The sequence below is a fragment of the Odocoileus virginianus genome, chromosome 10 (assembly GCF_023699985.2).
Source record: "Odocoileus virginianus isolate 20LAN1187 ecotype Illinois chromosome 10, Ovbor_1.2, whole genome shotgun sequence".
Taxonomy (NCBI): Eukaryota; Metazoa; Chordata; class Mammalia; order Artiodactyla; family Cervidae; genus Odocoileus; species Odocoileus virginianus.
The window spans coordinates 57,106,783-57,132,228 of NC_069683.1; the positions used below are offsets into that span (position 1 = coordinate 57,106,783).

Consider the following 25,446-nt stretch of genomic DNA (forward strand, 5'->3'; position numbering starts at 1 on the left):
AGTGTCTTACCACCATCAGAAATCTGCCCAGATTCTAGTGAAGGGACATATAGATTCCACCTCTTCATGGGAAGAGTATCAGCATCACAGTATAAAGCAGAATATGTGAAATGGGAAATATTTTTAGGTAGTGCTTGGAAAAAAAATCAAACTGTGAAGTTTTATTCTGTAGATAAGGAGATAAGGCAATGCAAAAAGGACATGATCCCACCTAAATTTTAGGATGATAACTCCAGAAGCACCATTAGGAATAAACTAAAGAGAGACTGAAAAACATACTGCGAGCAGGGGGAGGGAGAGCGAGGACCTTTTAAGGTGGTATTTCTGTCAAAAACAAGAGAGACTCAGAAGGACACCACTGTGAACTAGAGGGGAGAGAAAATCTGCTGGTCAAAGATGCTATATGAATACAAGTAAAGAGTCTATCTAGAAAATGGCAATGCCATTAAGCAACAGACTGTTCAGACGGGGATAATAATAAATTCTGTTCTGGCACATGCTGGTGAAGGCAGAATGCAGCTAAAAATTAAAAAAACAAGAGAGTCACAACAAAGAGCACATGTTATAAAACCCATGAGAAAAGACTCAATTCTGATTGATCGAGAGTTGAGTACAATCCTTATACAAGGCAACATAGATCATTTCTTTACAATTACTTAAAAGACTGATATTTATCTACACATCAAATGCCTCAAAGTGTGCTTTAAATACTCTTGCTTCCTTCCTAACCAAAACATTCTTTTCGTACTGCAGTTCACTGGGTTAATAAAAACTGTCTCTCTGAAGATCTGTCTCTAAGCAAAGGGTAAGAACAATTTATATAGCTTTTTAAAGTGATAATAATGATCACATATGAATTCAAAATGTAGTTTGTTTTTTATACTTTAAATCATCTGTAGCATGCCAGACAATATTGGCCAAATTCTTCTCCATTATTCCTTGCTAAAAGAACTGCTGTCTTCGGCTAATAAATGCCCGTACGATTCAGGGTAGCTGGGTTTATACTCGCCAGGGTGAGTCTTACTTGGTATAACTTTGTTCTCAGTTCCAGCAAGCTGCAGGACAGAGTCATCATGCATTCCAAGGGGACCAACGCCTGGACCCCCTCGCTCCCCCACGGAGACTCTCATTTAACTTGTCTGAAGTAATTAGTCAGTTCAGTTGCTCAGTCGTGTCTAACTCTTTGCAACCCCATGGACTGCAGCACACCAGGCCTCCCCGTTCATCACCAACTCCTGGAGCTTGCTCAAACTCATGTCCATAGAGTTGGTGATGCCATCCAACCATTTCACCCTCTGTCGTCCCCTTCTTCTCCCACCTTCAATCTTTTCCAGCATCAGGGTCTTTCTAGTGAGTCATTTCTTCTCATCAGGTGGCCAAAGAATTGGAGCTTCAGCTTCAGCATCACTCCTTCCAACGAATATTCAGGACTCATTTCCTTTAGGACTGACTGGCTAGATCTCCTTGCAGTCCGAGGGACTCTCAAGAGTCTTCTCCAACACCACAGTTCAAAAGCATCAATTCTTCTGTGCTCAGCTTTTTTTATGGTCCAATTCTCACATCCATACATGACCACTGGAAGAACCATAGCTTTGACTGGATGGACCTCCGTTGGCAGAGTAATGTCTCTGCTTTTTAATATGCTGTCTAGGTTGGTCATAGCTTTCCTTCCAAGGAGTAAGCATCTTTGAATTTCATGGCTGCAGTCACTATCTGCAGTGATTTTGGAAACTAAGAAAATAAAGTCTATCACTGTTTCCATTGTTTCCCCATCTACTTGCCATGACTGATGGGAAAAACTAAATGTCTGGAATAATAGTATCTTTTTAATCATTATGGGACAAGTCTAAGGACAAAAGTCTAGCAGAAAGATATACAGAACTTTCATTCTGAAAACACTGTTGAACTAATTGATAGTAGAACTTTCATCCATGATTCTCATTATGCAATTAACAATTATTCTCATTCTTTAAGACAGCTCTGGTCATATTTCCTCTTTCTTGTAATGCAAAGTATCCTAAAGGCTATACTTGGTAATACAATTTTCAGGATAATAAACTCTAGCTTTATAAACAGGAAGCAAGACTTCAGTCATTCTGCTGACAAAAGATAAGCCAATTTTATAGGAGCCAGCAGAGAATGATGTCATTTTACTGTACATGAAAAGAGCTTTTCAAAGCTTATAAAATTCATCAAATTTTGACTATTGAACAGACTGTGCCTGCTCAACTGCATCCTCAAATGACTAGAGTTTCTTCTTTGAAATTAAATGATATATAAGTATATAAGACAATATCAACTTACACATATTTTTTGTGTGTTTTAAAAGCTGTCTCCCAGATATAACTATAATGTTAGTCTGAAATGAATTAAGAACATTCTCAAAAACCAGAATGAAACAATACATAGATAACATTTCCTTCTTTGTTCTGCTCATCAATTCAAACTACCTAAACCCAGTGAAAGCAACGGCCACGAAGACCATGCTGCTGGTGTATACTCCCCAACTTCGGCTCTGACTTAAGGTACAAGAATATAAAGCATCCGATTTGAAGAATTCTGCATTTCCTCTCCAAGAGAACACGTTAACAGTGCGTGACGGGAAGATGCTACAAAAGGTTTCTTGGCGGCACAGCAGAGGACAAGAAGTAGATTCCCGTCATCAAACTAAGCTGCTTGGTTAAGGACATAAAGGCTTGGAGGAGGGCTCTCTCTTCTCCTTGCTCTCACAGAATCTGAGATCACCGACTTTTTTTCGGGCGTGTCTCTCAGGGGCAAAGATGTGAAGATATGTCCATGCAAAAGGAGACCTGTGCTGGCCAGTGCAGCAGGTCTAAGGGCATCTGTCACCACTGCGTTTTACTACAGACATGCCGGTCCAGGTGTTAAGCACTCCACGGAGGTAACCACTACCATCCACGGCGCCACCATTCAGGCCAGGCTCTTCATCGTCCGCATGCAGCAAGAATACTGGGAACACAAGATCAGCAAGCCCTAACCATTCCTTGTAAGGTCACCAGTCACTGTGGTTCTGTGCAAGTGTTCCCTATCCTCACCCTGAGGGATGCTGCCATCATCTTGATCCCAGCCTCCTACAGGTTTGTAGACACTGCAAACTGGGTCACTGTGAAAAATTTTCATTTGCAATTTTAATGATGCACTGATGAGCAAAAGAATATTCAGTTCTCTCCATAGGATTAGTCAACTTAATTGCTTTCATAAAAGCAATGTACAAACTAACATGTAAAAAACTAGCAGCTATGAGGATAATATGGTACATGAATAGTGGCCTCAGGTACACTACTGTATACACTACTGTAAATTAATAAAATGTATCAAACAGAGGCAAGAAGAAAGTCATCCTGGGAAAATGAAATTGCGAATTTGTGATTTAGAAATAATCTAACCAGAATTTCACTGCTGATGAGAAAAAAATGATTTAAAAAATTTTAACTCTATCCAGGTTTTAAATAAATGATTGCAGAATGAATTAATGGAAGAAGAATTTGAGGCTTGTGCTTCCTCTGAAGAATGTAGATGAGTCCTCTACATTCATATTCAAAAATCTGAATCTTCTGCAGAACTACCTGCAAGAATCACTATTCCTAAGCAGACACCTAAGAAGAAAGATCGTTTCTTAGGTAACCATCCACCATACATGATCCGACGAATCAGTCATCACCTGAGCTTGTCAGAAATTAACTGCAGGGCTGATGTGTTATATCTGAGCCCTAAAGCTGCAACTCTTTAAACAAATGAACTCCTTGCTCTGCATTAGCTGAATTTGCCAGTGGCTTTCTCAAGGAGAAAATGCACCTTGTGGAGGTCAAAGATGAATGTCTGAAAATAATCTCTTCTGATGGCTATGCTCTTAACTCCCAATGGGCAGTGGCAACAAAATCTTTATGATGTTATAGAAGCAACTTTTAAAAACTTTTGAGCAGTTATTAAAAATAGAACGATTTAGTTGTCCTATTCATATTCTCCTGTTAATTTTATTTTTACGGCAGCAGTGGTGGGGGGGGGGGCATGGAAGCTGAAAATTATTCATTCAAGAAAGGAAACATTCGGGAAAGATACTTCTTTGATTTGCAACGACAACTACACTTAAGAACAACTAATAACTGCAGCTTAGACTCTGCTTCCCTTTTAAAGAAAAGCCTTTTCAACTATACAGATAGAACCATTTTGGAAAACAAAGCAAAAACCCTCTTTCTTCTTTTACCCTCTGGAGGCAAGAAGAGAGAACAAAAGGGGTCAATAGGAATGGAAGTAATCTCTTCATGCAGCTCAATACCGGCACAGATCACAAACAATAATGTTATAAAACTATTTTTTTTCATTCAATCCAATTCCACTAAACGAGCTTGTTTGCAAGTGGATTACCAGTTACCACACTGTAAACTGCATTTAAAATTATTTTCTTTCCTCTTGAGAATTTGCAGGCAGACGCTTTAACCTCTGAGCCACCAGGGAAGCCCCATATGTGAATTAAGTACCTTTCCTTATTGCCCCATGGAAACAAAAATAGACTGAGTTAGCTGTCAATAACAGAAACTTTTTACAACAATATAACCCAGGCATCTACATTAATAAAGTGCGTGAGAAGAATGTTAAGAAAACGGTATTTCGATGAACAGCAACACAATAGCATCTCTTGGAACACTGAGACAACTATATTTATGGAAGATGTGACAAACTAGGAAATTATAAATCCAGTTAGCACTTGATAAAGACCTACAATAAAAAGCTTTTTAGATTATATAAATGCCAGCTATATACTGGAAATAAACTGGATAATACAGTTTGCTGGTCTGAACAAACATACTAGATGTAAACTGAAGCACAGAGGGAAAGAAAAAAAGTGTCCAGAAACCACCCCTCTAAGGCATCGCAAAAGGACTTCCTTTTGATGCACAAACTAAGGAGAATGGGACAATTATATGTTTTGAAGACCTGATTCAACACCAAATATGCATATGGTAGTATTATAAAGTCTATTCTTTCATCTTTAACTTCAGCTACCCTGTCCTGTGCTCTGCATTTTGTAGTTGTCCCTCCTTGTGTGATTAGTCATGTAGAAGACCTACTTTAAAAAAAAAAATCCAACTGTAAATTGGCATTTTACTTTTGAAAAGCAAGATGTCAAACACATCAGCAGCTATCATTGTAATCTTCATGTCTTCATCCATTATTAAGTATCCTCTCTTTCCCTAGCACTTTCTACAAGCCACATAATGTAATGCTCAAACAACCACGAACGACAGATTTCTTAGGCTTTCCCAAAAGGTGAAAAGTGAAAGTAAAGTCGCTCAGTCGTGTCTGACTCTTTGCGACCCCATGAACTGTAGCCTACCAGGCTCCTCCGTTCATGGGATTTTCCAGGCAAGAGTACTGGAGTGGGCTGCCATTTCCTTGAAAATGAGACTCAAATAAGTTAACTTGCCATAGTCTCACAGCTAGTAAGCAGCGCAGCCCTCCAAAAGCTTTTCCTCTAATCTCTTTAACCTAGAGACTCTACTCCAAATTTATCCTAATAAATCAACAGAACCAAAGTACAGACTCAGAGATACCTCTGTAGCTTTTTGTAAGAAAAATCAGAAACAACCAAAAGGCTCACATTAGGAGAATGGTACTTCAACAGGATGAAACATCGTACATTTAATATAAACCGTGCACAGCAAGGAGATCAAACCAATCAATCCTAAAGGAAACGCTGAACAGTCACGGGAAGAACTGATGTGAAAGTGGAAGCTCCAATACTTTTTGGCCACCTGATGCGAAGAGCTGACTCATTTGAAAATACCCTGATGCTGGGAAAGACTGAAGGCAGGAGGAGAAGGGGGGGGCAACAGAGAATGAGATGGTTGGATGGCATCACCAACTCAATGGATATGAATTTATGCAAACTCTGGGAGACAGTGAAGGCCTGGGAAGCCAGGCATGCTGCAGTCCATGGGGTCACAAAGAGTCAAACACGACTTAGAGACCGAACAACAACAATAATATGAAGACCATATAAATAATTTATAAAGAGAAGGAAAACCTGAAATTAATACGGAGAGTTCTAGCTCTAGCAATGGCAAAGTAGTTTATATTATACTAGCACTCCCACAGATGGCAATTATGAACTCCCTTCAACAACTTTTTGAAGGCACTGGAGGGCAACCAAAATCAAGTAGAAACTGAAGGAGATTACCAAGAAAGAAGGAAATCGGGCTGGGTAAAAGCCTTGTTGCATAACAAAGGACCACAAACTTAGCTACTTTCAATAACATCCATCAAAGAGTTCACAATTCTGCAAGTCAGAAATCTATCCAGCATGATTAAGTCCTCTGCTCAGTGTTATCATAAGACTAAAATCAAGATGTTGGCTAGAACAAGTTCTCACCTGGAACCTTTGGAGAAAAATCTGCTTCCTGGCTCACACACTTTTTTTGGCAGAATTTAGTTCCTTGAGATTATAGGATGGAAGTCCCTATTTCCTTGCTGGCTGTCAGCTAGGAATTTCTCCCATTTCCTTAAAACTACCTTCTCATTTGGCCCCCACCATCTTTAAGCCAACAAGAGTGTGTCAAATCCTCCTTTTGCTCTGAATTTCCAAGTTTCTCCACAACCATTATGTGGAAAAAATCTCTATAATTTTAAAGGTTCTCATGGTGAATGGTGAGGCCCTTCCCAAGAAAACTGCCCAATCAACTGTGCATATAAAGATAGCAAAAAGGCAAGAATGCTTGCTCTCACCACTTTTTAAAATTTGTTTTTCTTAAAATTAATCAATTTATTTTAATTGGAGGTTAATTACTTTACAATACTGTGGCAGTTTCTGCCATACACTGACATGAATCTGCCATGGGTGCACATGTGTCCCCCCCATCCTGAACCCTCCTCCCACCTCCCTCCCCACCCCATCCCTCTGGGTTGTACCAGAGCACCAGTTTTGAGAGCCCTGCTTCGTGCATCAAACTTTTACTGGTCCTCTATCTTACATATGGTAATATACAAGTTTCAGTGCTATTCTCTCAAATCACCCCACCCTTGCCTACTCCCACATAGTCCAAAAGTCTGTCCTTTACGTCTGTGTCTCTTTTAACTGTGTTGTATATAGGGTTGTTGTTACCATCTTTCTAAATCCATATATATGCATTAATATACTCTATTGGTGTTTCTCTTTCTGACTTACTTCACTCTGTATAATGGGCTCCAGTTTTTATCCACCTAGAACTGACTCAAATGTGTTCTTTTTTATAGCTGAGTACTATCCCACTGTGTATGTGCACCACAATTTCCTTATCCGTTCATCTGGCAACAGACATCTAGGTTGCTTCCATGCTCTAACTATTGTAAACAGTGCTGCAATGAACACTGGGGTACATGTGTCTCTTTCAATTCTGGTTTCCTCGGTGTATATGCCAAGCAGTGGGATTACTGGGTTGTATAGTAATTCTATTTCCAGTATTTTAAGGCATCTCCCACTGTTCTTCATAGTGGCTGTACTAGTTTGCTCCCCACCAACACTGTAAGAGAGTTCCATTTTCTGCACAACTTCTCCATCATTTACTGTTTGGAGGCCATTCTGACCACTGTTGGATGGTACCTCATTGTGGTTTTGATTTGTATTTCTCTAATAATGAGTGATGTTGAGCATCTTTTCATGTGTATGTTAACCATCTGTATGTCTTCTTTGGAGAAATGTCTGTTTAGTTCTTTGGCCCATTTTTTGATTGGGTCATTTATTTTTCTGGTATTGAGCTGCATGAACTGCTTGTATATTTTGGAGAATCTTTGTCAGTTGTTTTGTTTGCTATTATTTTCTCCCATTCTGAAGGCTGTCTTTTCACCTTTATAGTTTTCTTTGCTGCGCAAAAGCTTTTAAGTTTAATTAGGTCCCATTTGTTTATTTTTACTTCCATTACTCTGGGAGATGGGTCATAGAGGATCTTGCTGTGATTTATATCAGAGTGTTCTGCCAATGTTTTCCTTTAAGAGTTTTATAGTTTCTCGTCTTACATTTAGATCTTTAATCCATTTTGAGTTTATTTTTGTGTACAGTGTTAGAAAGTGTTCTAGTTTCATTCTTCTACAAGTGGTTGACCAGTTTTCCCAACACCACTTCTTAAAGAGATTGTCTTTTCTCCACTGTATACTTTTGCTTCCTATGTCAAAGATTAGATGTCCACAGGTGTGTGGATTTATCTCTGAGCTTTCTATTGTATCCCACTGATCTATATTTCTGTCTTTGTGCCAGTACCATACTGTCTTGATGACTGTAGCTTTGTAGTATAGTCTGAAGTCAGCAAAGTTGATTCCTCCAGTTCCATTCCTCTTTCTGAAGACTGTTCTCACTATTCGAGGTTTTTTTATGTTTCCATACAAACTGTGAAATTATTGTTCTAGTTTCTGTGAAAAATACCATGGGTAGCTTGATAGGGATTATGTTGAATCTATAGATTGCTTTGGGCAGCATACTCATTTTCACTATATTGATTCTTCCAATCCACAAACATGGTATATTTCTCCATCTATTTGTGTCATTTTTTATTTCTCTCATCAGTGTTTTATAGTTTTCTATATATAAGTCTTTTGTTTCTTTAGGTAAATTTATTCCTAAATATTTTATTCTTTTTGTTGCAATGGTGAATGGGAATTTTTCCTTAACGTCTCTTTCTGTTTTTTCATTATTAGTGTATGGGAATGCGAGGGATTTCTGTGTATTAATTTTATATCCTGCAACATTACTTCTACTCAACATTACATTGGAGGTCCTAGCCATTGCTGTAGGCAGGAAAAATGAATAAAAGCACAGAAACTGAAAAGAAAAAACTAAAACTCTCTACTCTCAGATGACAAAATTGTTCATACTGAAAATCCTAAAGACTCCACTAAAAAAGACATCTTAATAGAAATAACATGTAAATTTACCAATTTTACAGGATGCAAAAATCAAAGCACCAATTGTATTCTATGTTTGCTGTACTAGCAACAATTTAATATTTTTTCAAGTAGCAGTTATGTATTATCAAAAAAAAATCACAAAATACTTAAAAAGAAATATACAATAGGGAAAGCAGAAAGGATTTTCAGGGTGGTGAAAATATTCTGATGATACTATAATGGTGGATGAGGGTCATTACACACGGTTTCAAACCCATAGAATTTATAATACTCAAAGTACACCCTAATGTAAAGTGTATCCTTTGAGTGATTACAATGTGTCAATAAAGGTATCAGTTTTAACAACTGTATCCCCTTGAGGTAGTCTATCCATGTGGGGGATAGGAGGCTAGCAGGAAATCTCTGTACCTTCCTCTCAATTTTGTCATGAACCTAAAACTACTACCAAAAAAGTTAGTCTTAAAAACAACCATTCAGTTCAGTTCAGTTCAGTTGCTCAGTTGTGTCCAACTCTTTGCGACCCCATGAACCACAGCACACAAGGCCTCCCTGTCCATCACCAACCCCCAGAATCCACCCAAACCCATGTCCATCGAGTCAGTGATGCCATCCAGCCATCTCATCCTCTTCGTCCCCTTCTTCTCGTGCCTTCAATCTTTCCCAGCATCAGGGTCTTTTCCAATGAGTCAGTTCTTCGCATCAGGTAGCCAAAGTATTGGAGTTTCAGCTTCAATATCAGTCCTTCCAATGAATACCCAGGACTGATCTCCTTTAGGATGGACTGGTTGGATCTCCTTGCAGTCTAAGAGACTCTCAAGAGTCTTCTCCAACACCACAGTTCAAAAGCATCAATTCTTCTGCGCTCAGCTTTTTTTATGGTCCAATTCTCACATCCATACATGACCACTGGAAAAACCACAGCCTTGACTAGACCAACCTTTGTTGACAAAGTAATGTCTTTGCTTTTTAATATGCTGTCTAGCTTGGTCATAACTTTCCTTCCACGGAGTAAGTGACTTTTAATTTCATGGCTGCAATCACCATCTGCAGTGATTTTGGAGCCCAGAAAAATAATGTTAGTCACTGTTTCCACTGTTTCCCCATCTATTTGCCATGAAGTGATGGGACTGGATGCCATGATTTTAGTTTTCTGAATGTTGAGCTTTAAGCCAACTTTTCACTCTCCTCTTTCACTTTCATCAAGAGGCTCTTTAGTTCTTCTTCACTTTCTGCCATAAGGGTGAAAGTGATGGTTGAGAAAGCTGGATGGCATCACTGACTCAACAGTGAAAACAACCATTAAAATACTGTAAAAGAAACATAAAACTTTTTTGAGAACAGAAAATTTTAAAATAATGTCAGAAATAAAAGCTCTAAAGAAACAAATGGAAAGAGTCCATGGTTGTGAATTGAAAGACTCAATATTATTGGTATTACTTTAATATATCAATTCTACTCAAACTGATCAATGTCATCATCATGAAAATTCTAACATAATATAAATAAGCACACTCTAAAATTTACATGGAAATTCAAAAGACTCAGAATTGATAAAATAATATTGAAGAAAAAGGAAATTGAAGGGCTTACATTATACCTGTTTCCATGACTTACTTAAAAACTACAGTAATTAAGGCAGTGTGATGTTGGCAATAAGGATACACATCAAACACAGAACTGAGTTCAACAATGGACCCACAAAATAGATAACTGATTTTAATCAGAATACAAAGTAATTTATCAGGGGTAAGAATAGTCCTTTGAAGAAACAGTCTATAAGATTTGAAAATTCATATGGAAATAAATACACATTGATCCCCACTTCATACCATGTATTTTAAAAATCCATGCTAATAGAATATGAAACCTAAATAAAGCTTCTAGATGATAACCAAGAATAGTATCTTTGTGATATCTTAGTACAAGCAAAGCCTTCATAGGGCACAGAAAGCATGAGCAAAAAAGGAAATAAAAGTGATGAATTACACTAAAGTTTAAAATTTCTGTACTTCAAACAATACCATTAAGAAGATAAAAGGAAAGCTACAGACTATGAGAAAATGTATGGAAGAGATATGTCTGGAAAAGAATTCTTAACAAGACTGTCTAAACAATTCAGTTTTCCATTGGACAAAAGATTTACAGAGAAACTTTTACAAAAGATATAGGACACTTAGGTTGATTTCCATGTCTTAGCTACTGTAACTCATGCTGCAATAAATACTGGCATACAGATATCTCTTCAAGGTAGTGGCTTCATTTCCTTTAGTTATATACCAAAAAGTGGAACTGTTGGATCATACAGTAGTTCTAATTTTAATTTTTTGAGGAACCTCCACATTGTTCCCCATGGTGATTAGACCAATTTATATTCCCAACAGGGCTCAAGGTTTCTTTTTTTTAACCATATAATAACCAACATTTTGTTTTCTTTTGTCTTTTTGATAATAGCCATTCTAATAGGTATGAGATTATATCTCATAGGTGGCTATGATTTGCTTGTAATGATTAGTGGTATCAAGTACATTTTCACGTACCTGTTGGCCATTTTACGTCTTCTTTGAAAAAAATGTCTATTCAAGTCTTCTGCCTGTTTTTTGAACCAAACTGACCTTGTTATTTAACTGTATGAATTCCTTGAATATCCTGGATGTTATACTTCCTTATCAGCTATGTGGTTTACAGATATTTTCTTCCATCCCATAGGCGACCTTTACATTTGCTGTTGTTGCTTGTTGGTCTGTTTTTCTGTGTGGAAGCTTTTCAGTTTAATATAACCACACCCTGTATGTTTTTGCTTTTTTTGTTTGTTTTGCCTGTGTTGTCATACCATACTCTGTGATTTCTTCTAGGATTTTTATGGTTTCAAGTCTTAAATTTAAACCTTAATTCATTTCAAGTCAATTTTTTAAGTGGTGTAAGTTAGTGGCCCGGTTTCATTCTTTTGCACATTGGATATCCAATTTTCCCAGCACCAACTATTGAAGAGACTATGTTCTACCCATTGAGTATTTTCAGCTCCCTTGTCAAATATTAGTTAATCATTTTTGCATGGGTTTATTTCTGGGTTCTTAATTCTGTTCCATTAATACATGTACCTGTTTTTATGAGAACACCATACTGTTTTATTACAGCTTTGTGATATAGCTTCAGTTAGGAAATAAAACAATGGAATATTATTCAGCCTGCCATTTGTGACAACATGGATGGAACTTGAGGGTATTATGTTAAGTGAAATAAGTTGGGAAGAGAAAGGCAAAAGAAATATATATATATATATATATATATATGATCTTATTTATATGTGGAATCTAAGTAGGTTGGTGGTTGCCAGGGGTAGAGAACAGAATATGTGTGGTGGTGGTCAAACTTCAAGTTCTAAAAGGAATAAGTTCTGGGAATCTAATGTAAAGCATGGTGACTACAGTTAACAATACTATATTGTATACTTCGAAGTTGCTAAAAGGATAGATCTTACATGTTCTTGTCACACATAGAAAAAAAGGTAATCATGTGAGATGATGGATATGTTCATTAGCCTAATTGTGGTAATCATTTCACAGTCTATAAACATATCAAAGCATCAGATAATACACCTTAAACTTACACAATATTACATCAATTATCTCAAAACTGGAAAAAGAAAGATATAGAAATGGTCAAAAGCACAAGAAAAAATGCTTAACATCACTATCTCATAAAGAAAATGCAAATTAAAACCATAAATAGAATACTATTAGAATAACTAAATTAAGACTAATAATATCAAAATTTATAGTGTACTCGGAACAAATGGAAACTGTCATGTACAATAACACTACTCTGGAATACTGTTCAGCAATTTTGTTTAAAACAGGAATTCTCAACCTCAGCATTATAGATATTGTGTACCAAATAATTCTTTGGATGCAGAGTTGTCTTGGGCTTTGTATGTTATTTAGCAGTCTCTTGGACCTCTTTCCAACCTTCACTCAATCAAAATTACCAAAAATATTTCCAGACACCGCCAAATGTCCCCTGCATTGGCAAAATCATCTACAGCTGAGAACCACTGCTTTATTAAAACATACAACTACTCAGAAATTTTATTCCTAGGCATTTGCCCAATAGATACCAAAACTAATGTGATCTGTACACGATTGATCACAACAGTTTTATTCATACTAGCCAAGAAGTAGAAATAACTCAAATGCCCATCAACAAGAGAACAAACTGTACTATACACAATGGAATACAGCTCAGCATTAAAATGAAATATTCACACATCCAACAACAGGAAGGAATTTTCAAAACATATTGAACAAAAGAAACAGATATAAAACAGTATATATTATATAATTATGTTTATGTGAAGTCCTAAAATGGACAAAGCTAATAACTGAATAGCAGTGACCGTGTTAGAGGACGGTAGGGGGCTGGAAAAGGGCATAAGGGAAACTCACTGAAAATCTGTGCCTGGACTATATATAAATTATATTTCTAAGCCAGAAAGATAAAGACCAATACAGTATACTAACACATATATATGGAATTTAGAAAGATGGTAACGATAAACCTATATACAAAACAGAAAAAGAGACACAGATGTACAGAACAGACTTTGGGACTCTGTGAGAGAAGGCGAGGCTGAGAAGTTCAGAGAGAACAGCATCGAAACATGTATATTATCTAGGATGAAACAGATCACCAGCCCAGGCTGGATGCACGAGACAAGTGCTCGGACCTGGTGCACTGGGAAGACCCAGAGGGATCGGGTGGAGAGGGAGGTGGGAGGGGGGACCGGGATGGGGAATACATGTATATCCATGGCTGATTCATGTCAATGTATGACAAAAACCACTACAATATTGTAAAGTAATTAGCCTCCAACTAATAAAAAAAAAGAAAAAGAAAAAATAAATAAATAAAAGTTCTGCCATTAAAAAAATATTTATGATTCTGCACTCAAAGTATGGAGATATGCAGATTTGACAAAATGACAAAAACAAAAAGAAAATATAAGTACTTTTAAAATCACATCAATTTTTTTGATGTCACAGCTATATATTGGGTCAGCCAAAAAGTTCATGTGGGTTTTTTTTCCCATGACATCATACAGAAAAACATGAACAAACATTTTAGCCAACCCAATACTTATACTGTAAGTATTTGGCCAGGGAAATTTAGCAAGGTGATATATGGCTTGGGACAGCCTGCTATTTGAGGCTGTCCTCAAGATCAAGCATTGTTTTGAGATGTTGAATTTAACTGTATAATGCCAGAGTTTCTACAATTCGACCCAGGTACCAAAGCTTAGTACTCATTTCTCCTTTTCACTCTTCAATTAGCTGGTCATCAATTCCTAAATAAACAGAGAGTATCTCACTCAATTTTTTTGCTGTTGATACATTCACCCAATTGTCAAATGAATTATATGTTTCCCTGTGAAGGTCAAAGTCTTCACAGCATCCATCTGTGAGCAAGCGTAACCTGACACATTAAAAAATTGGTATGCATAGCAAAACCAATTTAAGATTACTAACATATTTCATTTCCATTTAATTTCCCATGACAACTCACCCTCATATTCACAATGTTTCCTTCATTTCACTAATGAGCCAAGGACAGCTTTCACATTTATTTCAGTTCTTTTAGAAGTGGACACATTTGGCAATACCAACCATTTAAATGAGCCAGTGTCCAATTCTGATTATGTTTTGAAAATTTCACTGTGTTCAATTTCATTTATAAAGCTACTTGATGCTGAGTCTTTTCAGGAAAAGCAAACATGTAAGAAAAGTTGTAACAAATTACCAAGGGTCAACAGGTGCCAGACATACAGTCATATAAACAAATGAGTCTTCTACTTTAGCAAGTGAGATTCAGCTTAAAGCAGGCAGTAATTTCTAAATAGTTAGCAAATGCGATTTTTCACTGGAGAGAAGATCCAAACCTAGATCCTTTCTCAAAACATATCACGAACAGTGTGAAACAGATTATTTAATATGCCTATATTTTACTGTAATATAAACTATAAACAGGAAAGCTCACAAATCTTCTTGGCTGGGGGAACAGAACTGTGTAAGAAAGAAGATAGGGGCATTGGTTTGGGAAAGCAGAGAAGACTGTGAAACAATATTTTCTAGTGTAAATAGGCACAGGTTCCAAGAATTTAAGAAAAAAGTTAAATGTCCAAAGTATAATGCAAGATTTGGTGATCAATCAAGGCTGAGATTTCTAGTACAGGCAATGGAATGAGTGTACCCTTTTCTGTTACTTCAGGAAAAGAATAAATTACAAAGCATACAAGAAATAAGCATAAATCCCCACCAACCAACAAAAAGAGAGGGACGATGATAGCAGGCACAGCAGATAATCAACAAAGTTTTATATTATATTAAGTGGATAAATGGTGATAAATAACTCAGCAATGTGGAAAACGATGTGCAAACTAAGTTCCTGCACAAAGCAATGCCCACAACATGCTAGACTACTCACACTGCCAACAAACAACTCTCACCTCACCATGGGCAACAAACTAAGGCAAATCTATTCCCACACTGTATGCTGAATTACAGCATCAATTTTTACCAGATATCACATTTTCTACTAGATATAAGTAAGACAACACCCTGGATTCTCCTGGTTCCAAGCCAATAGAAAAAACTAGTATTGCTAAGTATTTATACAGACACTCAATTGCTTACACAGAAACTGCTTTTGCTGCAGTAGTTTTCTGTGAGAATACCTTTACTCCATTCATCCACTAAGAGAATGCATTTGTGCTACCTTGCAGCTTTGGTACATTCTCCAACCCAGCATTCTTTTTGTGTCTGTGAACAAGTACTTTCTCCCTTGTGTAATTTAAGCAAAATACCTTATTTTATGTTTTTCTAGGCCCAATGCTCAAACTACCAACTAACAGTTTCAGGGCTGGGTCTCCATTCTCAGCGCTACAGCACATTTCAAAACAATTAAATGAGAATATACTGTATTATGAGTTTTTAAACACTCAGTTCAATTCAGTCGCTCAGTCGTGTCCGACTCTTTGCGACCCCATTGACTGCAGCATGCCAGGTCTCCCTGTCCATCACCAACTCCCGGAGCCTACCCAAACTCATGTCTATTGAGTCGGTGATGCCATCCAACCATCTCATCCTCTGCTGTCCCCTTCTCCTCCTGCCTTCAATCTTTCCCAGCATCAGGGTCTTTTCCAACGAGTCAGCTCTTCACATCAGGTGGCCAAAGTATTGGAGTTTCAGCTTCTACATCAGTCCTTCCAATGAACACCCAGGACTGATCTCCTTTAGGATGGACTGGTTGGATTTCCTTGCAGTCCAAGGGACTGTCAAGAGTCTTCTCCAACACCAAGTTCAAAAGCATCAATTCGGCACTCAGCTTTCTTTATAGTCCAACTCTCACATCCATACATGACCACTGGAAAAACCATAGCCTTGACTAGACGGACCTTTGTTGGCATTGGTAAGCTTAAAATGCCTTCTTATAGGCAAGTCTAAAATATAAATGAATTATCCTTACTGTATTTTGTCTTTATCAGTTTGGCTATAAATAAGCTAACACTAAACCTTCAATATTTACAGAAATCAGTATTTGTAATTCTGCAGTGATTCCACAAAAAGGCTAAGAAATAGGTAGATAATGAAATAAAAGATGCATTTGAGTGTGTATCTGTGAGCATACGTGTGCACAAGTTAGGAACCACGGAGAGGAGAGAGGAAAGGCTCACAGATCTCCTAGTATAACTGGGTAGAAGACGAAACCATAAATTTTTTTTTAAAAATTTAATTGTTCTAAAAGAACTATGTTATGTAAAGAATGAAGGTAGATAAGTAGACCCCATCAAAAGATAAAACACCCAACACAATGTACTGCTGTTTTAGGTACATCTCTGCAAAGAACAGCCTGTTAGTGGGCCAACTAGTGGGCAGAAGAAAAAGCTGAGGTTGAGTTGGGTTTCAACAAACTCAGGGAGATAAATCATTCTTCCTTGCTCATTTATGTTAGTACAATAAGGTTCATAATACTAAACAAGTTCTGATTTAACAAACTATTATAAGTCAAGACATTATGCTACAGTTTACATCACAGTTGGCATTAAAAATGAATATAGTGCCTGCAGTATCTTGTGCCCTAACAAAGCGAGTCTCAAGAAGAAAGTTCTTCATTTTCAACCTGGGTTCTGAAATTGGGTCAGGTTTCCTTAGCCTGTGGTTCTCCTAATGGTCCACAAGACACACACCCCCCACCAATACCCTTTCAGGAGTCGGCAAGGTCAAATCTATCTTCATAATAACCCTGCTTCACCATATTGACATTTTCAGTTGTAATACGACACCAACAGTTGATAAAAATGTCAGTGTACTAGCACCAATCAAGGCAACAAACTGTACTAGCATCATTGTATTCTCCTCCTTCACACACTCCCTGTAATTAAAGATGTCAGTTTCACTTACTAATGCCCAATTAACCAGTAAAAATTGATTTCATTAAATCTCAACCCTTAAGTATATAAGTGCATTTGTTTGCTGAGGCTGCCATAACAAATAACCACAAATGGTATTGGGTGGCTTAAAAGAGACAGTTATTCTCCTGTAATTCTGGAGTCCAGAAGTCCAACATCAAAGTGTCAGCAATGCCACACTCCTTCCAGAGATTCTACAGGAGAATTCATTCCTTGCCTCTTCCAGTCTCTTCTGGCTCCAGGTGTTCCTTGGCGTCTTGTCACATCAATCTCTGTTTCCATGATCACACATTGCCTCTTCCTTTTCTCCAAATGTGCCTTCTCTTCTGTCTGTGTCTCTCATCCATATGGACAACACTAACTGGAGTTAGGCCCCACTTGGATAATCCAAAGTGATCTCGAGATTTTTAACTTAATTACACCTACAAAGATCCTTTTTCTGATTTAAGTAACATTCACAGATTCCAGGAATCGGACAAAAGATATGGACATATATTTTGAGGAGCCTTGATTCAGAACCCTCCAACAACTCTTCTTAATATTCTACCTGAACAATTAAGAAGTGTGCATAAAGCACACAGTGAAGTTAAAATGTTATCTTGAGGAAAACCACTTGTGAGCTTGTTAAAGCTGCAAATCAAACTAGACACTTTTTGTATGCATATCATGATTACTTGAAAGAATAACTGACAAACTACAAAAGTAACTGTAAAAGATAGAAATGTGTCTGCTATTATCAGTGGAGACCTGACCCTCACAGCTAAGTCTTAACATTCTCCTGCTAAACATAAACTGAATATCAAAAACAGATAAGGCCATTCTAACCATGATGGATCAAAACAAAAACATGAACGTCCAAACCACAAAATGACCAAACATCCTCCTCCCTTGGCTCATAACAGTGACTGCTGCTTCTTTACCAGTTAAACCTTTAGCCTGCATTTATTCCTGCCACCTTATATATGACATTTAAGATACCCAATTACAGAATAATGCCTATACTCCCCAGCATCTAATCCAGAGAAAAGTCACCTTCTTTTAACCCTCTCTTGAATTATCTAACACACTCAAGACCTATAATAAATCCTTTATGACAAATTCTTACTAAGAGACTCCATGGTTCTACAGGAAGCATTCTCCCTCACTGCCACAAGTAATAAATCCAACTTCTTCAACTACAGGTGAACTAAAAGTTCCTGGTAATGTCAGAATAAAGAGCACGGACAATAGTTTTTGAACCTTGGGAATGTGCAACACTGCCTCAAAAATAAACAAAAGTGAGCTATTTTTTCAAGAAAAACAACTGATAGAATTTATTGCCACTGAGAAAATCAAGCCTTCAAGAGAAAATTTGAGTTTCAGAAAACTTGTATTCACTGTGCACTGGATAGCATCCCGAGAGTTAAAGACTTCTCTCGATAACAATGGTGGTGATATTAAAAAACGTGTGGGGTGATACAACAAAAATGAAATGAGTCGCCATTTCAAAAAGTCTGCATAAGTCATAGAACAAGTATCTTCCAAATAAACAAAGCATAAAGTTAAAAAATAATATATAAAAAAATAATAATATATAAGTAGAAGGTCTTTGTATAGTGCATGACAGACCACAGAATTTTATGTAACAAAGAATAAAATGTTACTGATGTGGTTTTATATTATACATTGCAACTAATATTCAAGAAACTATCAGTGGTTGAGTTCTAGTGTAGTAGCAAAGAAGAGCCACAATTATTAGCTAGAGCTATTTCAAAACTCCTCTTCCAAGTACAAAAATGAGGCCAGACTTTCTTCATACACTTCAACAAAATACGTTACAGACTGATCTCCAAAGTTCTCGTTAGAATCTAATTGGTTGTAATTCTATCTAGCCAGATGTTAAACAGATTTGCAAGAAATACAACAGTGGCACTTTTTCACTAATTTTTTAAATGTTTATTTTGCATTAAAAAACACATTAACATGTAACGAGTGTGCTATTTTAAATTGCTATAAAAATATGTGTTTATTTCTAATACAGTAAATATCAAAAGATATAACCCTCAGAAACAAAAGATGCTAGGGGCCTAATAATGTCTATGAGTGTCAAAAATTCATGCAACCAACTTTAGCATCAACAGCCTGAACCATTCCTCTTTCTCAAAATAACCTTACTCCTCCTTCTACTCACTGAAACTCAGAAAGTTTCAGTAACTTTCTGGGACAAAGAATCAATCAGATTGGTCAAATATATCTCATACAATAAAGCAGGTACGACACAACTGAATTACAATTCCCATTGCCTAAATGGAAGTTCTCACACCTCAATAAATGATACTAAGAGTGTATACACAAACATTCAAATTCAGAACAAAGTAAATGAGAAATTAACAGGTCAATTCTTATTTATATATTGGTCTGAGAATATCCTCCCAAGAAAATAACCTAAATCAAGTCTGAGATACTTCAGGTGCAAAATAAATACAAAACATGTCCAGAGGAACATATATGCAAGCTGGAGCATGTGGAATTATCATGCAGAAGGTACTCTACAGAAAACTTTAAAATACAAAATTATAAAATATATATGAAAACAATCCATCATCATAAAAAAGAACAACCAGAGCAATGTTAATTGGTCAACAAGATGGTGGAGTAGATGGACAAGAGTTCACCTACTCCTTCTTAAAAAAACATCAAAATCATACTAACAGCTGAACAACCATCAACAACAACCAAAAAAACCACTGAAACCTAGCAAAATAGACACCCAACAGCCAAAGACAAAGAAGAAGTCACAACAGAACAGCAGAAGGGGCACAAGCATGATAAAATCAAACCCCATGCCTGCTGGGCAGGGGACCATGAACTGGAAAGTAATTATACCAAGAGTTCTCCCACAGGAGTGAAAGTTCTGAGCCCCAAGTTAGGCTCCCCAGCCTATGGGAATGGCAACAGAGGAGGACCCCCAAAGAACCTGGCTTTGAAGGCCAGCAAGCATTTGACTGGAGGAATTACACAGAACTGGAGGAAACAGGAACTCAACTCTTGGAAGACATAGCACGAGGTCTCATGTATACCAGGATGCAGAGGAAAAAAAGCAATGACCTCATAAAAGGCTAGGCCAGACCTACATGCCATACCAGAAGGTTTCCTGCAGACGCAGAGGGTGGTCGTGGCCAAGGCGAGGACACAAACAATGGCAGCAGCAGTTTCGGTAAGTACTCGGAGGTGTGATACCTCCTCGCTGTTGTTCAGCCGTCCAGTTGTGTCCCGCTCTTCACAACCCCACTGACTGCAGCACACCAGGCCACTCTGTCCCTCACCATCTCCCGAAGTTTACCCACGCTCATGTCCATTGCACTGGTGATGTCATCCAGCCATCTCATCCTCTGTCATCCCCTTCTCCTTCTGCCCTCAAACTTTCCCAGCACCAGGGTCTTTTCCAATGAGTCATCTATTAGCATCAGGTGACCAAATACTGGGGCTTCAACATCAGTCCTCCTAATGAGTATCTAGGGTTGATTTCCTTTAAGATTGACTGATCTCCTTGCTGTTCAAGGGTCTCTCAAGAGTCTTCTCCAGTACCACAGCTCGAAGGCATCTATTCTTCGTCACTCTGCCTTCTTTACGATCCGGTTCTAGCAATGTACGTGATCAATGAAGACCATAGCCTTGACTGTATGGATCTGTGCTGGCAAAGTGATATCTCTGCTTTTCAACATACTGTCTAGGTCTATCATACCTCCTAGAGGCTGCACTTCCTCCCAAGACCGAGCCCCACCCAACAGCCTCTATATGCCAATGCTGGGACACCTCAGGCCAAACAACCAATAGGGAAGCAACACAGCCCCACTCATCAGTCTACAGGCCACATAAAGTTTTCCTGAGCACAGCCCTGCTCACCAGAGGGACAAGACCCAGCTCCACCCAGTAAGGGGCAGGAACCAGACCCTCCCACAAGTCTCTGAGACATCCACCAGAGGACAGATGGCAGAAGCAAGAAGATCTACACTACTGCAGCCTGTGGAATGAAAACTGCAATCACAGGAATTGAGACAAACTATACATCCCAGATGAAGGAACAAGATAAAACCCCAGGAGAATGACTAAGTGATGTGGAGATATGCAATCTACCTAAATTCAGAGCCGTGATATTAAAGATGATCAAAGATACTGGAAAAAGAATGGAGGCATGGATCAAGAAGAGGCAAGAAACATTTAATAAGGCATAGAAGAATTAAAGAACAAACAGAAATGGACAAAACAATAACTAAAACAAAAAATACACTAGAAGGAATCAATAGAGTAAGTGATGTAGGAGAACAGATAGGTGATCAAGAAAACAAAATGGTGGAAATCACTTATACAAAACAGAATAGAAAAAAGAATGAAAAGAAATGAATACATTATTCATTATTCATTGTCCTCTGGGACAATAATAAACACACCAAGATTTACATTATAGTGGTCACAGAAGAGAAGAACAGAATACACATTCTTTTCACAAACATAGAAATTCTCTAAGACTGATCACATGCTGGTCCACCAAGTGAGCTTCAGTAAATTTAAGAAAAGGATAAATATAACTCACTGAAGAAAAAAATGGGCACTGAAATTTAAACTTCAGGTTCAGTCCCTGGGTCAAGAAGATCCCCTGGAGAAGGAAATGGCAACCCACTCCAGTATTCTCACCTGGGAAACTCCACAGACAGAGGAGCCTGCAGGGCTACAGTCCATGGGTTTGAAAAGAGTCGGACACAACTGAGTGACTCAACAATACCCACGAGGGAAAGTAACAACTGCTGCTGGAGGCTTAAAAATACGCAAAACCGATGGAGGGCAGGAGAAGGGGATGACAGAGGATGAGATGGCTGGATGGCATCACAGACTTGATGGGCGTGAGTTTGAGCAAACTCCGGGAGTTGGCGGTGGACAGGGAGGCCTGGCCACGGGGTTGCAGAGAGTCAGAGACGACTGAGCAACTGAACTGAACTGAAAAGACTGAACATGCTAACACTGGAATCAGAAAACTGAATAGAGTTAACGTGCTCCAGCACCTCACCACATACAGGAGGAGGGCAGAGAAGATGGTTAACTTTAGTCTCAGTTTATCATGTCAAGGAAGCCAAAATTCTGAAAGTTTAAGATAACTAGGTACATGTAACAAACTAAAATACACTGCAATGTGCTGAAAATCAAATACATGTGGATACCGACATAAACCTGTCACAAACTCCCACTCTTCCTCAATGTGTATCTCACATTATATGTAACAAGCGTCAGTGAGACACATGAGACAATGAGTGTCACTTCAGTCCAGATGGTGAGCGACAGTGAGACCTGGCATGCTGCTGTCCACAGGGTCACAAAGAGTCGGACACAACCTGGCAACTGAACGATGACAAAAACACTATAAAAGCTTAGGTCTTTTTCTCTCAAGATAAATATATAAACAAAAAATCTTACATATTTTTTCTGCATCCCAATGAATTATCCTGCTCTTCACATTACCAAGGTAGAAATATATGCCCAGGATTCTATAGTAGGGACAGTTTCCCCAGCTAAAATACTCCTTGACATAATAAACCATGAATTAACTATGCAAAGAAGGGGTTAAGTGAAGTGTGTCCCAAAGATACGTAAGAGCATGAGTAAAAGCCAAAAGGATAAAACAGCACAGTTTGTGTAGGAAAACTAAAAACAGTTTGAAATTTGCAGTTCTGAACTGCTAGGGCACAAAGCTCATCTCCCTGGCATTCACTCCTAAAAATCAACAGGAGACATCCTCATCTCTACCATAGGAAATAAAGCTGCCAGTGGATCCCAGCCTAATCTTTTCCACCTTCCTCTCCTCACAGTAATCAGTGTCCTACACTCACCATGTGTTATCAAATCACAGATGTCTAAATTGGAAAACAGACAAGAGTTCTATTGCCTGTTCCCAAAGGAATATGAAATCTAAGTTCCACTTTATTGCAGAAAATGAATTTCTATTGCACACCCGCACTTTTTACACTGCCTTTTCTCAGAAGGTATCTCAATATAAAACAAGTGATCATGATAGTGACTTCCAACAAGTAGTAACACAATTCCATAGAATGCCGAAAGCATATACAGAACACTGGTGATATATTAGATGAGGTCCACATTACTTGGTGCCTAAGACTGCTTTCCCTTTCACCCTCCAGATTGAGTGAAAGCTAAAACAGCCCGCACCCCAAAAGAGGAAGTAAGATTCTCTTGCCTCAACAGCCACTTAGTAGACATCAGGCAAGAAGCACCCATTACTTAATAAAGAGTTCTCAAAGCAGTTAAGTTTTCCATACCCCTTAAGTCAAATTGAAGCTTTTAATAAACAAACAATGCACACCAGCCTAGCCAATTAATTACTCTCTACCAACCTTCTTTAACTGTATTTGGTTGTTCATTCAGTCATTCAATTACTCAATGAGTGTTAATGATGAACCGGGCATTGGTGCTGGGTATTATAATGAAAACAGATGTTCCTTCCCAATATGATAAAACATTTCCCCAGCTTGTTACCATTTAATCTCAAGAACCACACCTTTCATTAATTAAAATTCTCTTCATTTTTATTTAAAATTCTGAGTAATAAAGACTCACACCCAAGTTACTATAATGTAAGTTTGCTCCAAAAGTAAAACAACTGGGATAAGAAAACACACAACTTACACGGTAGGTGTTCAATAAGTCTCTGTTAATATCAATTATGCTCATAAAAAAACATCTAAAATACATAATAATTAGCTTGCAATGGTTTTAAAGCAAGTGTTCAAAGTCAAGTGTGTGTGAAGAGCTACTTTAATCTAAATTATATACATGAATGAAGAAATTTTTTAAAATCCTATACTACCTTTGTTTCTATTTTAACTATCATCACAAAAAGAAATCACAGATCTGTCATTATGAAAGAATAATCAGAAATATGCAATATTAGATACATGGTACAAAATATACTAATTTTCTTTTTGTCAAAAATTGTGCTGGGTTCTAAGCAAATACAAAGGCAAAAAAGACATAGTTCTGCACTCATAGGCTCATAATCTATGAAGGAGGAAAAGAATACAAAGATAACAGGGACAAAGAAAAATACAACAGAACTATAAACACAGAGGCTCATGGATTATTATATTAAGGAAAATACCCAATTCAAGATAATTTAAATAAAGCTTTAGGTAACATCAATTAAATTTAAGTAAGGCTGTGCTGAAGTTAAGAATACAACTGTGGATCACACTGATCATTAAATTTTGTAGACACCTATGATTTAATACACCAACAAATAAGAAACTGTTTAAATATCCTTAAAAAATGATCAAATTCATCAATAATTTAAGGTTCTTTACAGCATCACCTAGGCAATTTTACACTTCATTCAAAACCTTCTCACTGTATATAAAGGCAAAAGCACACAATTAAATGATTGCTGAATTACAGAGTTGACAATATTAGAAAATTTCCTCTATTTAGGCACAGATCAATAATAATTTTGTGATGCTCACATGAAAAATAAAGTATATGAGCAAATGTCAAATATCCTGGTTAGTAATATATTTTACAATGCAGAAGTAAACTGACATCTACTAAATAAAGAATGACTCCTGGATTTAATATGAGGTTGTCAAATTACTCAAACTGCAGTCAAAATATTTTATTTCCTTTAGACAGCTGAAGTGAAACTATAGCTACAAATATTTTTCTAGGCCTAATTTAAAGACAGAGCACCTAATTTACTTAAAACTAATAGCACCCTGTCATCTAGTCCTAAGCAACATATCTAAAAGAGCAGTAATTTTCTAAAACTACAGTATACAAAGCAGGGATGCTAGTATTTCTCTTATCCATATTCAAAGATGATTAACTGCATACAGGTTAAAATTTCAATGAAGGGACAATATGAAGATGTAGCATGAAAGACCTAAAGCAGTCTACTTTTTAAATTCAGCAGCACTATAGACTGCACTTTGACACTTCCCTTAAGTAATATTAGTAGGTTGTTATATTCATTACCTCAGAGTCGAAGTACAAACCGACTTTGGGGATCTGGCAAACTATTCTAACTGTAGATTTCTCCATCTTTCAGGTCT

At 37.5% G+C, this 25,446-nt stretch overlaps 1 protein-coding gene and 1 pseudogene across 3 annotated transcripts in view; one reads left to right on the plus strand and one right to left on the minus strand.

Moving 5' to 3' along the window:
* The window catches only part of LOC110151884 (DNA endonuclease RBBP8-like), a 32,054-nt pseudogene extending 29,056 nt beyond the window's left edge, over window positions 1-2,998 (plus strand).
* The window catches only part of DDX10 (DEAD-box helicase 10), a 291,045-nt gene that overhangs the window by 165,008 nt on the left and 100,591 nt on the right, over window positions 1-25,446 (minus strand). The gene's annotated exons all lie outside the window — the stretch shown is intronic.